Consider the following 19,574-nt stretch of genomic DNA (forward strand, 5'->3'; position numbering starts at 1 on the left):
CAAGGCATGGCTGGACAGTCGCCCCATACCTATTTAATATAATGTTCAAATTTCCAGCCAGATCAATTAGATAAGAAAAGCAGATCAAAGGGATACAAATTAGAAAAGAACTTGACATTTCAGTATATGCAGATGATATAATAGTATACTTGAATAAACTTCAAAATTTCACCAGAGAACTCCTACAGCTAATAAACAACTTCAGCAAAGTGGCTGGATATAAAATTAACTAAAACAAATCAGTAGTCTTCCTCCACTCAAAGGATAAACAAGCTGAAAAAGAAATTAAAGCAATGACACCCTTCACAATACTTACAAATAATATAAAATAACCTTGGTGTGACTATACAAAGTAAGTTTAAGATCTGTATGAGAAGAACTTCAAGTCTTTGAAGAGTTAAAAAAAAAAGATTTTTTCAAATTCATTTGGAATAACAAGAAGGCCAAGATAGCAAAAACTATTATATACAATTAAAGAACTGGAGGAATCACCGTTATTGCTCTCAAACTATATTACAGAAAAATAGTGATAAAAGGTGCATGGTATTGGTTGAGAGATGAAAGGGTAGATCCATGGAATAGAATTGAAGATCTAGAAATGGACCCACACACTGATGGTCACTTGCTGTTTGAAAAATTAGCAAAACCATCAGTGGGGAAAAGACAGCATTTTCAACTTTGTGTTGGTTCAACTAGCAGCCAGCATGAAGAAGAATGCAAATCAATCCTTTATTATGTCCTTGTACAAAGCTCAAGTACAAGAGGATAAAGAACCTTCACTTAAAACCAGATACACTTAAACTAATAGGAGAGAAGTTTGACTCCAGAGAATCAAGTAACCATATTAAAAATGAAGGAAATAGCTAATCAAAGAATTTTCAACTGAGGAATACTGAATGCCTGAGTAGCATCTAAAGAAATGTTCAACATGTTAGGCATCAGGGAAATGTAAATCAAAACAACACTGAGATTCTATCTCACACCATTCAGAATGGCTAAAATAAAAAACTCAGGTGATAGAAGATGCTGGCAATGATGTATAGAAAGGAACACTCCTCCATTATTGGTAGCATTGCAAGCTGGTACAAATAGTCTGTTAATCAGTCTGGACGTTTCTTAGAAAATTAGACATATTACTACCTTAGGACCAAGCTATACAACCCTGGCCATATAACCAATAATGCTCCAACATATAATAGAAACACATGCTCCACTATGTTCATAACAGCCTTATTTATTATAGCCAGAAGCTAGAAAGAAGCCAGATATGATTCAACATAAGACATTTTAGACAATGGAATACCATTCAGCTATTAAAAACAATGAGTTCATAAAATTCTTAGGCAAATGGTTGGAATTAGAAAATATTCTGAGCGAGATAACACAATCACAAAAAGACACACATGGCCTGCACTCACTGATAAGTGAATATTAGCCCAAAAGCTTAGATTACCAAAGATGCAATTCCCAGACCACATGAAGCTCAAGAAGAAGGAAAAACAAAGTATGAGTGCTTCAGTCCTTTTTAGAAGCAGGAACAAAATTATTTACAAGAGGAAACATGCAGACAAACTTTGAAGCTGAGATTGAAGCAAAGGCCATCAAACAAATGCCTCTCTGGAGATCGACCCCATGGTCAGCCACCAAACCCAGACAATATTACTTATGACAAGAAGTATATGCTGACAGGAGCCTGATATAACTGTGCATTGTGAGCCTTTTTCAGGCCATGACAAATACAGAGGCTGATAATCACAGTCAACCATTGAACTGAGAAGAGCTCCCCAAATGGAGGAGTTAAGGGACAGACTGAAGGAGTTGAGAGGGTTTACAACCAGGTAAGAACAACAATACCAACCAACAGAAGCTCGCAGGGTCTAAACCACTATCCAAAGAGTACACATGGATAGAATTGAATCCCTTGGTCCTGCCAAGGTTCAATGTCCCATTGCAGGAGAATGTTAGGGTGGGGAGGTGGGGAAGGTAGAGGGCACCCTCATAGAAGCAAGAGGAAAAAAACACCCTCAGGTGACAGCAGATGCTGGCATGGTTGTGGAGAAAGAGGAACACACCTCCATTTTTAGTGGAATTGCAATTGGTACGACCACTCTATGAATCAGTCTGGTAGTTTCTCAGAAAATTGGACATAGAACTACCTGAAGACCCAGATTTATCACTCCTGGGCATATACCCCAAAGAAGCTCTCACATCTAACAAGGACACATCCACACACATGTTCATAGCAGCTATTTATAATAGCCAGAAGCTGGAAGCAACCCAGATGTTCCTCAACAGATGAATGAATACAGAAAATGTGGTACATATATACAATGGTGTTCTATGCAGTAATTAAAAACAATGACTTAATAAAATTCTTAGGTAAATGGTTAGAACTAGAAAATATCATCCTGAGTTTGGTGACACAGATGTAAAAGAACACACATGGTAATATTCACTAATTAGTGGCTTTTAGCCCAAATGTTTTACAATGCCCATAATACAACCTATGCAACATATGCATCATAGAGGAAAGAAGACAGTTAGTGGATGCTTCAGTACTGAATGGAAGGAGAATCAGGACAACATTGCTACATGGAGGGAAAGAGGGAGAGGGGAGGGAGAAAGGAGGAAGAAGAAATAAGGGTGGCAGCATGAGGACCTGAAGGAGATGTGAGAGAGGTACAATGGGTCAGATAAACAAATATACCATGGGGGATGAGGAACTGGAGGGTCCCAGACACTAGGGAAACATGAATCCCCCAGTATCCAATGTGACTTTAGCCAAAATGTGCAGAATAGGGGTAGGTTGATCCCATAGAGACCTCTCTCAGGAGATAGGCAGGACCCCTGGTGAATAAATGACAACACCTACTCATATCAAAGCTTTTAAGCCAGAAATGTTCTTGTACAAATGAAGAACAGAGGCAAACAATGAAATAGAAACTGAATAAAGGGCCAACCAGGGTTACCCCACCTGAGGATCCATCATGTCTGCAGACACCAAACCAACACAGTTGCAGTGGTCAAGAGGTGCTTGCCGAAAATCTAGTGTGGCAGTTCCTGCGGAAATCCATACAGCAGCTGACCAACGTAGATGCGTAGAGCTAATCATCAGACTGACCTCAGGGAATTTGGTGGGAGAGCTGGTAGAAGGACTAGAGGAGTGGAGGTGGAATGCAACCCCATTGTAAGACCAACATAGGCTGGCCTGACGACCCAGTACTTCTACAGACTAGATCACCAACCAAGGAGTGTATTTGGAGGGATTCAGGGCTCCAGATCCATATGTAGAAGATGATAAACTTGCCTGACAGCAATGGGAGGAGAGAGAGCTGTAGTCCTTGTAACGCTTGTTACTCCAGGGTAGAAGGATGGTGGAGCAGTGGGGGCCAGAGAGTGTAGGTAAGTGGGTGAGCATTCTCATTCTGGCCTTGGAAAAGGGGATACAGATGTGGGATGGAGGCTGTTGGAGAAGTAACTGGGAAGTGGGATATCAAGGACTGGGGAGTTGGTTGAGGGGGTAACTGGGAAGTGGGATATCAAGGACTGGGGAGTTGGTTGAGGGAATGGGATATCATTCAAGATGTAAATGAATTGAATGATTAATAAAAAGTAATTGATAGCAAGTATGAAGTGTAGTAAGAGAATTTCATTCTAGGAGTAAAAGAGTCTAGTGTAGAGAAAGAAGGTGTCAATTGTTTGGAGTAATGACCATGGAATAGAGAGCACCTGTAAGCATCATAAAACAGCACTGAACTGAGCTAAAAGCCTACCTATCTTATAATTTCTCATTAGGAATTTTTAATTGTCATACTTAACAAACTACTTCTGTTACAATATGCATGTTTGTAAAATTCTGTTTTTAGTGAATATTTTTAGAAGGAAGTTAAATTTTAATTAGAAACAGCATAGATGATATCCAACTGAATAATAAAATTCCCAAATGCACAAACTGGCTAAAATTTTGGTTTCTGGTTCATCTTTTCATTTTTATAAGCTACATTTCTCCACTTTTAACATGACATATTCTAGAGGAATTTTAATCCAGCAATATGGCTGCTATCACAAGGGATTTCACCCAAGTAACTTGATGTGTGTGATCTGGCTGGAATATTGGTATGCCTGTAATAAATGTCTTTAATCCCAAGCAATGACATCATATTGAGGAGCAGACAGACAAAGTTATAAACGATAGAAAGATTTAATAAAATAAATTAGAAATATGTCATACCCAGTTCTCATGTGAGCAGGTCAGGATGAGAGCTTAGTTGAGAGAAGTGAGTGATAGAATGATCTGATATATTGTGGCTGTTTTGCTGGGTCAGTTTTACAGAGATAGGTTATGGAGAAAACAAACTAGCAAAAGGTGTAGACAGAATGAGTCAGAGAATGAAAAGCAGACAGAGCAACATATTGCCAAAGTTAGGCTGAGGCCAAGACAGCAATTCAGTCAGAAGCCAGGAGAAGCCAGACTGGACCAGTCAGCTTCTTAGATTAGGATGTATAGAGGCTAGAAGCTTCCAGGACTCAGTCTCAGGATATTTAGAACAGAGAAAGAAACACTCTACTCTGGCAAAACCTTGTATTTGCACAGCTTGGGTGCAGCTTTTATTTCATTCATCATCAGAGGATGAGTAGAAAGAAGTTTGGTGATATCTTCACCTTATGACTGATCATTTCTTTATTCAATGCTCATTGGCTACTTGTGTGTTTTTTATTAATCAATAAATATCTACTACAGAAAGAAGCTTCTCAAATTAGTGTTGAGATGGAAATTAATATATGGGTATACCAATAAATCATTTAGAGTGATTTAAGGTCATGTCAGTTTACTAAAATAATAGCAATAGGTTCTTCCCTACAGCCAACATTTATCTATTTATATTTTCTTAGTCCAAAACTGATGTCAAGTATGGGTTTGATCTTGTGGAGCTAAACTTAAACTCAATCAAATAGTGTTTAGTGACTTCCATGATATTCATATTCTGCTGCACCAATGGGTATGTCTTATCATTTGAATCCTTACTGAATCTTGAAGGGTTAACATCTCAGTATGTTTGAGGATTGTACTGGTGTTACATATAGTATCCCATAAGGCTATGAAATTAAATTAGGACTTACATTTTAAAGTTAATACTACCTTAATTTTTAGATCTTCTATGACTTTCATAAGTATATAGTGCCTACAGAAATAAAATTCTTAGAGGTAATAATTACGCTATAGCAAATTTTTCATTCCTGTTTTTCATAACACTAAACTAAAATTCATTGATTTCCTGAGCTCCCCTAGTTCTGTTTACCCCTTCACTTATAGCTGCGTGGTAATTAATTTGCCTCTATCTTTATTGTTTCCTATCAGATTTTTGTTCCCTCCAAATGCATTGCTCAGAATATGGTGTTTAACTTCCCTGGATTATTTGTGTCTCCTTAGTTTATATAGATTATAGGGCCATTGAGCATATATTACATTGTACTTGATGGGCTCTGATAAAATCCCTAGAATTCACTTTGTATTTGGAAATGTCTCATATTCATCTATAGTTGAATATTCATCATATTCAATGGCAGTTTTTCCAGAGATCATACACCAATCTTGCTGTTGTTTATTTTGAATTCATGTATACTTTTATTTCCATGTGAGTATCTTTTATGTTATTTTTCTTCTAAAAATATTCCCTTGGGTTTTTGTTATTTTTTGCCTAGTTAGTGTTCTTATTTTATATGAAGAATAAACCCAATATCTAAACTGGAACTATTGATTCTATCATGTAAGAACCAACCAGCCTGTTCTCTTATGACATATATTAGAACTTGGTGTGCTAAGATCTGAGATTAACTTGTGGATCAGTCATATTTTATGAACTGTCACTGAATGAGCCTTGATTTGTTTTAAAACAATTGTCTCAAGTTAGAGTTCACGTACTCTCTTCACTGCTTATCATGTAGCAGTATTCTATTACCAAATAATGGCATTGACGTTTGTAAAATGGCAAGCCGTGAATATCTGTCTTGTAAATTTTTCTCTGTCTGATTTAGTAAACCATTATTGGCTATAAAAATCATTTTTTATCTTAAGTTACAAAAATCTTTTTATTGATCTCCAGTATCTACTTAGTAAGAAAAACAACTATCAGATGTGGAGGAACATTTCATATCTAAAAGCATATGTCTCCAAACATGTCATGAATAAAATATTAGCTTGCCTAGGGCAATGTATATGTAGTTATATTTTATGATCACCTGCCCCTTTGTCTAGGATAGTTTTGTATTGTGGGGTTATACATAAGGTGATTTAGATATTAAAGGGGTTTATTTTTTTAGCAAATTAGTCCTTTGAAGAAACATGGCTACTATCAACCAGTATATCTCCTTGCCCCTTAACTAAAATCAACCAACTTCTTACTATTTGTAATTTTTATTTTTAATGTGAGATCACTGAGTAATTCAGTAGTCTGTGATCTCTGTGATAGAAATTTCTATGCTTGCCAACATATTGTTCCGGATCTAAGGCAATGGTTGAAACGTGGATGTCTACTCATGCAAAATGTACAGCCTGTATAAACTGGGCACATATACAAAAGCTGCATATTTTTAGGCCTGTTCTCTCTCGTGTTGTGCATATGTATATGTATGTATGCGCATATATTATTTTCACATGTGTGGATAGGGAGGCTTGTGTGTGTGTCTGCAGAAGTCAGAGGTCAAACTAAATTCCCATTTCTTAGGAGTTGTTTACTCTCATTTCTAAGAACGTTCCACTGAGACCCAAGTCTTATAAGTACAGCTAAGTTGGTTGGCCAGTGAATGTCCCCGGGATCCTTCATTCTGCCTTTCCAACACTTTGATTTGAAGATGTGTGCCCCCAAACATTTTTACTATGGGAGAGCTGGGCATTGTCATTCATTTACCCACTGAACTATCTCCCCAACCTTACTTAACAGTTTACAATTATATGGCCTTTTTAATCTACTTACCTATTCTTTAAAACAACATGAATAAAATCAACATTTGTCTTTCTTCAAACTAACTGTACAGAAGTAAGAGTAAATAACTACAATGACAACAAAGGGACAAGTGGCACCTACAAGGGTGTTTATATCTGGACATATTGATCATACAAAAGCTAGCTCTTGAGCTGGAGCTGATTCTTTCCTTGTGCTAATACAAGAGCAATATTGTTATAGTCTTTTTCTTTTCTTTTCTTTTCTTTCAAATAAAGCATGAAATCCAGATTATTCTGTGAAATGTTCCAGGATTTAAATGTTGACAACTAATTCAATTAATTTTTAAACACTACATAGGCAAATATGGTGTGAGCCAAACAAAATAAATCTGCAGGCTGTGGGATACAGTACAGTACCTCTGCTTAACAAGCCTAAACTCTCCTCACAACCCATCTTATTCTCTTATATTTCCCTTTTGCTATTTTATGACCAAGGTCAAGTATAAGCCTCTCTTAACCTTTTCCAGTTTACCAAAGGCAGTGTGTGTTTTGTGCTGTCCACTTTTGTGTGCTCTGTTCACAGGCTGCTGTCATACTCTCTGTGTGACATGCCACCTGCACATTCGTATGCCTGTTCCTTTTAGGCTTTTCTTAAGTGACTTATTAGGCTTTAAAGAGATCGTGCAAGCGTGGCTTTAATTGAGAGAAAAAATAGAGTCTTTACAGACACAATTAAGTTAAGGATCTGAAAATAAGGTCATCCTGTATTAACTGGGTAGATGATAAATTTAATGACATGTGTCCTTAGATAAGAAGAACTGACAGAGACAAAGGACAAGAAAATTTAAAGACAAACACGCACATTATAGAGATATACAAACACCAAGCAAAGCACCAACTAGAAGTGGTGAAGCCCAAGGAAGCAAGCAAGAGTCTTTCCTTACAGCCTTCAGAGTGACAAATGTATTATGTATAGTTTAATTTATAGTCTCTTGCTTGCACAATCGAGACAAATGAATCTGTTCTTTTAAATTTGTTGGATAGGATAGTTGTAAAGATATATATGTAGAGACTATACTTTGACAATTCTAAATGCCAAACACCATCATACAGTCAGATATGTTGGAGATAGGCATGGAATTCGTGTTAATTCTTTGGAATCAGAAGCATAAATTCTGTGTTTCTGAGCTTATGAGATTCCTTGAACACTTCATGCACTGTAGCAGAATAATATTATTTCATGCCTCATAAATTTAGTTTTCGAATGGGTTTATTAAGACTCAGTAATTAAGAGAGCCACAGTTTATTATTGCTAAGAATCTTTATGACCTGCTTCTCTCAGCAAAAGATTATAAAGTATGCTTCTTCATAGATAAGTAAAGAGAAATAAACTCTTTTAAGTCAGATGTCGCTGCACACCACAGAAATGCAGCTCAAAAGGTCATTTCTTTCCTAAGGAAAGAGACACATAGTCTCCAGGGCCAGCGTAGCACAGTAGAAAGAGGAGGCTCTGATCATCAGAATTAGATTTGAACCACACAGCTAAAACTTTAAGGAAATGCTTTAACTTCACTGAGGGCCCTGGGGATCATGGGAGGAGGCAGTAAACACTCAGCATTTAAAAAAATCAAATAGCTTAGAAATTCTTACTTGCAATCTGGATCTGGAACTAAATGAAAAAAGAAAAATCTGATACTCTTTCACAGATTTCCAGTCAGCTGTTTGGTCTTGATTGAGGAATTAGTCTGCAAAAATGGATTCAGTTAGACTACTGGTTTGAATTTAAGTGTATTAAGTTGGATTTCCTACATTGTAAAATACAATCCAGATTTCTGTCCTATAATTCCTAAAAAGCTGGTTGGGATGGATGTAATTCTTAGTGTACTAGATCCACTAAATCCTGGAATTGTTTCCCTCACTGAGATGAAAACAAATCAAATTCTGACTTGGCTGTACATTAAACACCCTTCTGGCTGATTGTTAATTGGTGCTCATAATCAGCATTATGATTCATAATGAGAAGGTCACAGAGATGAAATCATGGAACAGCATCACTTCAGTATAAAACTTTTTGAGTGAGGAAGTATATCTTGCCAATTGTGCTTAGTCTTACTGTAATGTTTTGGATGAGAATGTTCCCCAATGGCTGGGCATTTGAACACTTGGTCCCTAGTTGGTGGTACCATTTGGGGGATATGTCTCTGTTAGAAGGAAGTACATTACTGAGGATAGACTTTGACATTAGATATCATTGCCTTCCAGTTTGTTTGCTCTGCTTCCTGCTTGCAATTGAGGATGTAGTCTCTCAGCTTCCTGCTCTCATTACAATGCCTGGCAGATGCTGCCATGCCTCCTGGACACATGGACCTTTATCCCTCTAAAACCCTAAACTAAAATAAACTCTCCTATAAGTTAGTCTGAAAAGTGACTAGGAAACACATCTCAACAGGATAACAATTTTGATGAGATTGCCCACCAATATTTCTGAATGAAAAATATACCCACAATAATATATTTTAAAAATACAATTACATGTTTTTCATTTCCTTTTAAAACTCCAAAGGCTTTTATGCAAGTAGTGAGCAGACCATCAAATAAACCAATTTTAGAATTCATTTTCCCCAAGTATGAATAGGGGGAGTTGAATTATACCATAGACTTGTTTGGAACATTGGCTCCCAATTGGTGGGAACATTCTCATCTAAAACACTACACTAAGGCTGAACACAATGGGCAAGATGTACTTCCTCACAAAATGATTTTATGTTGATGTGGTGCTGTTCTATAACGTCATCTCTGTGACTATCTCATTATAAATCATAATATTGATTGTGATAGTCTACTCAGATGACACTGGGAAATGTCTTGTATTTGATTGTCACAGGTAACGAAGACAAGACACCCCTGGAAAATGGTAGAGGCAAGAAACAAAAGTAGACATTCTTTAATATCCAAATGTATAAGACAGCCCCATAACAGTAAAGGCATTAACACTAACTGTGAGAAGTAAAGCAAGTAAGGCTCTAAGTGAAGAACTATAAAAGAGATGACCATGAAAGAAGTGGCCACTAAGAAACACACACACACACACACACACACACACACACACACGCACACACACACACACACACACACATGAGTTAACAATACATTTTAAGAAAAATTTTATATGGGAACAAAAAAGAAATTTTTCATTCAGAAGACGATAATTAGCAGGATGATGAGAACGTTGACAGTAGGTAGTAATTGGAATACAGGAGGAAGTTAGATACAGTCACTGTTTTTACATTAAATGTTTTCAGACAATTTCTTTTCAACCCACGCACAACATGTTATTTGCAAATTCTTATTGTTGAAAAATTGATTAAAAAATTAGATGAGTCTTAGGCTAAGGCTCTGTGGGTTGTCTTTACTGTCTAAACCACTATCCTGATGTAGCCTTCAGAATTCACAATAGAAATTGCACATTACAGTTTATTTTATACTCATGATTTATATCTTGAATCCTATAGAGAGATGCTTTTTGTTACTCTTAGTTATCTCCACATTTACAAAAGCCCTGTACATATTGTTGATCCACTTGAGAAACTGAGTCTGAGACCATTTTTTTAATAAGAACACTGGCCAAGACTTACTAGGAACCCAGCCACTGTGGGGACGAAAGACAAACAATTGCACAGGTGCTATCACTGGTGCCAGGCTTCTTGATAATCTCACAACTAAGACTATAGGAAGTTTTGGAATATTTTCAGCATCTATCCATGTATCTGAAAGCAAGAATGCATATACCTCAGTTTCCCCATCTGTTTCTGTTGACACCTATATGGTTAAGCCTGGGTGAAGAAGAATATATGAGAGAAGTACAATCCCCTGAGAGGTTACCTCATGAATCCTCAGTTGATGGAATCTTTTTTTTTTCCTTTGCTTTTGTTTGTGTTTCTAAACCTGGGACATGGGTTTTCAAGGGACATTGTACCATCTTCATTAAGATAAACAGTAAATGTAAAAAAAAATATTTATTTCCAGAAAGCTATTGATAAGTTATTTTTTATATATAACTACAACATTTTATTTATAACTCTCCAACTCATTCAAATATAGAATTAAGCAATGTCATCTTCATATGATCACTCTATATTTCAGCTTTTAAAACAATTTCTAAAAATATTAAATTTTTTCTCAGTTTATTTTTCCTCCTCCTCATCATCTTCTTTCTTCCATGTTATATATATATATATATATATATATATATATATATATATATATATATATATATATATATTAAATTTGAGCAGGTTCATTTCATCTCAAAAGACTATTACTAAATAGATAAAATGGTTCATATTCTCAAAGACATTAGGAATATTTTTCAACACACAAATATTCAGAGTACAAGTCAAAAAATTTCACTGAAGATTTTCTTTCATTTAAAACTAGCTCTGTCAATAATTTCCTTTTTTAAACCATGATGGAATAACCTTTAATGAATGAATATTGCAAAGAAGAAACAAATAAATAGAAATTAAATTATAACTAATGAATCAAAAATACACATTTCTACATATGACCAAAATTATTATAGGTTTACTAATTCAACATTTTTTTGTTTTTTTTTATGTTTTGTTTTCTTTTTTTCTTGGACTTCACACAGTCTGTGAGTTGTTTCTGGGGGAGTGCAAGCCTCTGGTGTTAGCATCCCACTATCAGTGACTGCATATTATGTCTGTTCTTTTGTGACTGGGTTATCTCACTCAGGATGATATTCTCTAGATGCAGCCATTTTCTTAAGAATTTGGTTAAGTCATTGTTTCTGGTGGCTGAGTAGTACAGTTGATGGAATCTTATTCAGGAAGCTTTATGTCTTAACAGTATATCAACCAAAAATTTCTTTTATAGATTTAACAATTAAGGATTCTTTAGTATTTTAATGATGCCATTTTATGCCCTCTCCCACAAAGCAAAATCAAACATGCAATTTAAAAAATGGAACTGTCAATCCTTTCTACCCATTAAGAGGCAGATAGTAGTCTCCTATAGTCCGGGAACATGAATATATACACTTATTTTTCAAATCTATCCTGATTTCCACCAAACAAACTATCAATGATTTCTTAATGATCCTAGAAAAACTACCCTTGTTTCCAAGGTAGGTCTAGTAATTTTTTTCATTGAACCCTTTGTTCAGTGCCATGATATACTGTCAAAATTTGTATTTAAATATTTGACAATGAACTGTTTATTTTGGACTCTTCCTAGAATCTGAAGACCCAGCTTTGAGACCATTTTCCTTGTGTATTGAACCAGACTTGCAGCTTTTCTTCAATTTCATGCTATGCAAACACAACTTGTATATTTCTCTTGACACTAATTGGATTTCATTGGTATGTCTGATCTGTGGTTCTCATTCCCAGGATCTTTGCATCGTAATAATGGTTATGTGAACTAATTGATATATTTTGACCATCTATACTCAGCACCATTGTGAACAACTTATCTTTCTGTTACTTTAGCCCCATGTTCTATGTTGATGATTTTAAGTTTAATATTTTAAGTTTAATTCAATATTCCTGAATTGTTTCTATAATATTTTAAGAACAAGTGTTATTCAAATCATGGCGCACATGTACTTTCTAGGACATAGAAAAAAGAATATTGCATGTTTTCTTGTCAACATGACATCATACATTTTCAACTTGGTTTCAAAATATGTCAATGCATACTAGGGTTGGTAATTGCAGCCCAGTTATAATGTGTTGACAAGCAATTAATATTTTTGTCATTCATATCTCATTCAAAACATGCTCTTCACTTTCCCCTCTCTTCACTTCACCAAGCCCTGTCCCATGCAACTTCTCTCCAGATCAACCTCTTCTCCATCTCCCTTCAGAAATGAGCAGGCCTCTCAGGGATATCAATTGAATATCAAGTAACTTCCTCTCCTATTGTTAGACATCCTCCAAGGAAACCAAGCTATATAAATATGACTTATGTTCATAGGACATAGCACAGGGTCATGAAGGCTCCAGGATTTCTGCTTCAGTCTCCAAGACCCCAGGGATCCTAGTTAGTTGATTATGTAGGTCATGTTCTCCTGGTAAAGCATTTGGATTTAGAACTGTCAACAAGCAGCAAATGTTTAAGAAATGTCAAGCGCATTACTATAACATTGACTGGTTTTTAACTATAACTTAAGATTTCATGATTTTGCTTTTTGATTCATTGAGAAATAGCACATGTTATTTTTCTAGTCAGACATCATGACCTAAGTGCACACCACTAGTCTATGATCAAATGCTTATTTTCAAACACCCTAACAATAAGCAGCATTTTGTATTTCTTTTTCTTACTATCATCAAAGTTAGTGAAAGTGATTTTTCTTTCTTTGAATCCTGACATATGACTTGTGACCAAACTAAAAGTTTAAACAAGATGAAAATATGCATCATTGCCTTGAGCAAAGCTCAGGATAGTTTATTCATTGTTTATTTGGGGAGAGGGGTACTATGTGTCTGTTTTCACAGAAAGACTTTTCTTATAAACTCTCAACTTGAATGAAAGGCTTGAAGTTATCATAAAATTGAAATTTTGTCATGTCTTGAGGTTTCTGTGTTTATTAGAATTATTTTCCAAAAGCAAAATTCTTTCCCAGTATAGAAAATTGGCATTTGGATTCTAGATGTCTATAAAACAGGTAGTATTTTAAACATAGGCTAAAGTTGAAATATTTGAGAGATGTAATCTGATCATTAAATCAAAATAGGGAAAAACATTTTATACAATGATATACAAGATCTCTACTATACAGAATGATAAATTTGTGTGGGAATGCATGAAACTTCTTTAGTTTAATAATTTCATTTTTTCTTAATATTTCATTCCTTTACACAGTTTCTGCTCTCAACCATGCTAGCTAAAAATAATCCTTTTTGATTATAACACTTTGGCTGTCCAGTGTAGACAGCAGGATTATGATTTTTTTCTTACAGAAGACATCTTAAATTTAAGATGTTGTAACTTTTTTATTTTAAATCCTGTGGTGAAAAACCGTGTATATATTCTTAAATTGGCAATTTGATTGCCTAAATCACAAGAACTTGGGGGGGAATTAAGACTTACATAAGATGATTAAAGTGGGGACCAAATAATGGAATTAGTGCATACATTGTGAGTGAGTGTGTGTGTGTGTGTGTGTGTGTGTGTGTGTGTGTGTGTGTGTTATGAGCTATAGAGATAGCTTAGCAGTTCTCAGAATCCAAGCCACTAACCAAAAGAAAACATATACAGACTGGAACAAGGCCTTGGCACACATATATCAAACAGGCAGCTTAGACTTCATGGTTGCCTTGTCTGGCCTCAGAGGGAGCATATGTGCCTAATCTGGCAGAAATTTGGTGTGTTATGGTGGTAAGATGCCCATGGGGTTCCCATCTTCTCAGAGAAGGGGAGGAAATATAAGGGTACAGGTTCTATGAGGGAGGAACCAGAATGGAAATCAGTGTTAAGCATGTAAATAATTCAATAAAATAATTAATAATTATTTTAAAAGGTAAAAGAATATATTGGCCATTATTTCAGAGGACCCAAGTTTGTTTCCAACCCCCTATGTCAGTTTATTACCACAATAAATGCTTTTCTATCTCCATAAGTAAGTGAACATATTGATATCTACATGCAAGTGTATGCACTGCAAGCAAATATGTACAGACCTGTTTTTTAATGTAGATCATGTAGTCCTTTAGTAAAGCTTTTTCCTGATAAATCAGTGGAAGGATAAAAACAAGAACAGCCTGATAAAAAAGAAGTGCAGCCCATGTGATATGCACCAATATCGATATAGCAAAGAAAAACTCATGGCTTTCAATTTCTTTGTCACTTTACAATTTACTCTGCATTTTTCCAGTTACCTTTTATGAAACAAACGAGGGGCTTAGATCAGAATTGCCTTTTTGCTAATAATAATCAATTAGTCAGTTGAGGACTGTGTCGCATGACAAGGGAAACCACTATAGCAGTGCAAATATGATGGACCAACATTCCAGAGGAAATTACTCCCAAAATAGAAGACATCTGTGAGGAACACATCACTGGAGGAGGTCTATATCCCTAGCACAGAAGTTGCGAAGGACCATCCCCTCCATACAGCAGGGGACAGTGGTCAAGGACTGTGCATTTGATATAGCAGTACAAAAGATCTCTACCATGGGGCATGTGCTATTCGAAAGTAAAGGCTAAGAATGTGATTGGAACTTACAGAACTCTTTTTTTTAAGAGCTAAAACTCTGTCATATTTTTATTTTAGGCTATAAAAACCAAATAAGACAAACAAACAAAAAAACCCTCAAAATAGATTCAAATGATGTATATTCATCTTTTCCAGGAAAGCAGAAGGCATGCCCTACCACAAAGAAACTACTTAATTAATGGAGGTTAATTTTCAAAGTACATTAAATACTATCAATTAACATCTGAAGAGAACCTAGGGTTTTTTTAACATTTCTTTATAAGCATGAGTTGACTTTTGTTATATCATAGAAAACATTAAAAGACCTTAATAATCTCAGTTATTAAGTTTTATCTTACTGGAAATTCTTAGCCACACTTTTCCTTTCTCAAATGATGTTGTACCTTGTGCACAAGATAATGTAGAAACAAAATCCAGATCTTAGGATTCCCAATGGCAGAGAGATTTTAGTTTGGCCAAGCTGGGTGAGTCTAGAAAAAAAAAAAAAAAAAAAAAAAACCTGAGCAAAGGAGTGCTGTTGCCTGGGATCTAACTATTCCACAATCAATATACAAGGATAGGAGTAAAGCAATTCATCAGTGATTAAGTTATAAAGGAAATGTTTTGAATCTTATCCAGAGTACACTACAACACTTAGGGATTCAAATTAGTTCTTTTCATTAATAGATTGTAATTTTGACTTAAGTGGACATATTAAGCCAAGTATGCCAAAAATAATGTCAGGTAAATTTTTTAGAAAAGAAATTAAAAATAATGAAAGAAAAGAGAAAGGTTCTTATCACATGATAGAATGTACTCCAAGTAAACAAAAATAATTTTCTAGATCATGGGTAAAATAGCTAAAGCTAAAATCTCATTAGAGAAAATTTGTTTCAGATGAAGATCATGATATTAGTGAACTGAGAGATCAGCAAAATCAAAACCAAATGAAAAATAACAACCAGAAAGATTGAAACATCAAAGCAAAATACCAAAAGAAAACTGAACAGTATTTCTTTGGAGCCCATGATAAAATTATCATGATGTTTATAGAATCATAATTTTGATAAAAAGAAAAACTATATGGAATAAATAGTTCTTTAAATAATAATTGCTAGAAAGTTTGCACACTCTGTAAAAGGCATAAACCCATTAAGTCTTAAATTTCTGTGATATCTATGAATTATAAATAGAATGATATGCCATCCCTAGTGTACTGGCTGGTTTTTTTTGTCAACTTGACACAAGCTGGAGTTATCACAGAGAAAGGAGCCTCAGTTGGGAAAATGCCTCCATGAAATCCAGGTGTAAGGCATTTTTCTCAACTAGTCATCAATGGGGGAGGGCCCAGCACAGTGTGGGTGGTACCATCCCTGGGGTGGTAGACCTGGGTTCTTTAAGAAAGCACGCTGAGCAAGCCAGGGGAAGCAAGGCAGTAAGTGACATCCCTCCATGGCCTCTGCATCAGATCCTGCTTCCTGACCTGCTTGAGTTCCAGTCCTGACTTCCTCTGGTGATGAACTTACTTATGGAAGTGTGAGCTGAATAAACCCTTTCCTCCCCAACTTGCTTCTTAGTCATGATGTTTGTACAGGAATAGAAGCCCTGACTAAGATAAATTGGTACCAGGAGTGGGGTATTCCTGTAACAATCTGACTGTGTTTTGGGGAGGACTGTGGAAGAACTTCGGAACTTTGAGCTAGAAGAGCCATTGGCATATTCAGAGCTCTATGGGATGTTTTTCAGGAGCTTGGACGATAATGTTGAGAACAATGCCGAAGATGGAGGCCTGGCTTGTGAAATTCCAGAGGGAAAACTAAAAACTCTTTGATCAGGGTTATTGCTTTTTCGGTTGTGAAGATTCTGTGGTTTGGGTTAACTGGGGCTGAGGAATCACCTGTTATTAACAAGATACCAGAACTACTAAACAAAACTTTTGTATTACTGGGACTATTGATGCTGGTCAACTGGAGCTAAGAAATTGGTGGTGATTAAGAAGAGACCAGCATCACTGAGGTAAAATCTAGTGGGAACTCTTTTGTGGAAGCAGAAAGAGGATGTGTTCCAGAGATATCCAATGTTGTACCTCCTGCTGTGTCTGAACTTGGTAATATGTAAGAGTCACCCAGGTGGTACTGGTTTTGAAGGAATGAAGGGTTCGTGGAGAGCAGCTGAGGCTCGGCACTGTGAGAGGCCATGAAAGGTCATTGGTGAAAGTGCATCCTCAGTGGCAATTAGTGCCCCAGGACTGACCGTAGTGTTTTACAGATGCCAGTACCATGAGATGACCACCAAGAACAGCAGCAGCAGAGGAGAACAGACAGCTGGAACCTAGAAGACAAAGTGTGTGCTACAAAGAGCAGAGCTGGAGAGGTGACTCAAGCCCTTGGAGGAGCCCAGACATTCATAAGTGGATTACAGGACACTGGGTGGTTAGACTTTGATTTTGCTTTGATTGTGACTGTGCCCTGATATCTTTCCCTCTTGAAGGAATAAGAGAAGTCCACAGTTTAGAGACTTTGAATTGTAAAAAGACTGATATTTTTTTAAGGAGACTGAATATTTTAAAGGTATTGCAATTTTATTTTATTTTATTATTTTTTAAAATGTAATACTGTTTATTTAACTTCAAAAACATTTCAGCATTCTAAACATACAAAAAATAACAGAATGTTGCAAATTGCGTTTAGGTTCAGAGGGTCTTGAAAGTCCATTGGTGCAGTAGTTTTTCTGCTTTGCTGACAATGAGTTCTACAGATTCTTTAAAAAGTTTAAAATCTACCGCACTTAACTAAAGAAAAAACTCCAAACACTTCTTTCTCATGCCAGCTGACCCCTCCCCCCTCTTCACAACTAAGAATGTCAGCAGAATGCTATGCCACTATATACAAAAACAAGACAACCTGAAGCTAAATGGATGCCCACCTCAGTATCAACAGGTCCAGCCTCAGTGCACACCCTGAGTTACGGCCCCCTCCAAAAGGCATCTTCCCTCATAGCCTCCACGCCAAACAAGGAGCATCAAGAATCTGTCTGGGTTGCTTTGTTCTCTTTACAAACTATAGACATGTACAGTTGACAACTCAGGACTTCTAGCCAATAACCATATGGTCAACACTACCTTACGAGTTGAGAACAAACAAGATGTCAGAAACATCTCCGAATGCCTTGTCACACCAACAGCAAAGTGCACTGAGTGAGGAGGGCGCGAGAGTGCCTTTCATTTTAACAATGTTTGGAGCTATGTACAACTTTGATACAGTTTCAGGGCGCTCCGGACTCCCACGGCCACTTCATGTAAACCACTGACACTTTGAGAAACTACAATGTGATCGTGATCAAATTTTGTAATTAAACCTAACAGGGGCAATAGACACGACTCAAATAAGAGATGTGTCGATCACAGCGCTCTCCTACTCTAAGGTATGCACAAGGAGACAGTTTCTATTCATCTTCCTCTTCTTCCTCCTCCTCCTCCTCTTCTTCCACCTTTTTCCCGGCAACTTTAGCAGGACCCTTGGCACCATCAAACTTCCCTTTAGACTTATAGTCAGCAACATCCTTCTCATACTTCTCCTTCAGCTTTGCTGCCTTGGTAATGTAGGGCTGCTTCTCACTGTCACTTAAGTTACTCCACATCTCACCCAGTTATTTTTGCCACATCTCCAATGGAAATGCCAGGGTTTGTGGATTTGATCTTGGGGCAGAATTCAGAGCAGAATAAGAAAAATTCAGACGGAAGTCTTTTGGGAGTATTTGGGTCCTTCTTCTTCTTGCCTCCTTTAGCTGGCCCATAATCTTTCATCTCCCGATCATAGCGTACTTTATCTGCCTTTGCCATTTCATCAAACTTTGATTTCTCTTTGCTAGACATTGTTTTCCACCGCTCCGAGCATTTCTTGGAAAAATCCGCAAAGTTGACTGGAACCTCTCTGGATTTTTCTTCTTATGTTCTTCCCTGCATGTCTGCACGAAGAAGGCATAAGCAGACATCTTGCCCTTTGGTTTCTTCGGATCACCTTTAGCCATCCTGACTGTATTGTTCGCTAGTCTGGGCAGCGCAGGGCTCAGCGAGAGCCGCCTAGTATTGCAATTTTAAAATGTAAGAATTGGTAAAGACTGTGGAACTCTTAAGGTTAGATCTTGGGAATGAACAAGAAAGTATGGGTTGAAGATTAATATTGATTTGTTTGCGTGTCAAGTTGACAAAGGGTCAATTGTACTGGCTGGTTTTGTATCAACTTGACACAAGCTGGAGCTATCACAGAGAAAGGAGCCTCGGTTGGGGAAATGCCTCCATGAAATCCAGCTGTAAGGCATTTTCTCAACTAGCGATCAAGGGTGGAGGGCCCGGCCCATTGTGGGTGGTGCCATCCCTGAGCTGGTAAATTTGGGTTCTATATGAAAGCA

At 36.7% G+C, this 19,574-nt stretch overlaps 1 pseudogene across 1 annotated transcript; it reads right to left on the reverse strand.

Moving 5' to 3' along the window:
* Positions 1 to 18,608: 18,608 nt before the first annotated feature.
* LOC308438533 (high mobility group protein B3-like) lies at positions 18,609 to 19,193 on the reverse strand (annotated as a pseudogene). Its single transcript has one exon. The product of its transcript is annotated as a high mobility group protein B3-like (transcript).
* Between the last annotated feature and the right edge of the window lie 381 nt (positions 19,194 to 19,574).

Source organism: Micromys minutus (genome assembly GCF_963924665.1).
Source record: "Micromys minutus genome assembly, chromosome: 1".
NCBI lineage: Eukaryota > Metazoa > Chordata > Mammalia > Rodentia > Muridae > Micromys > Micromys minutus.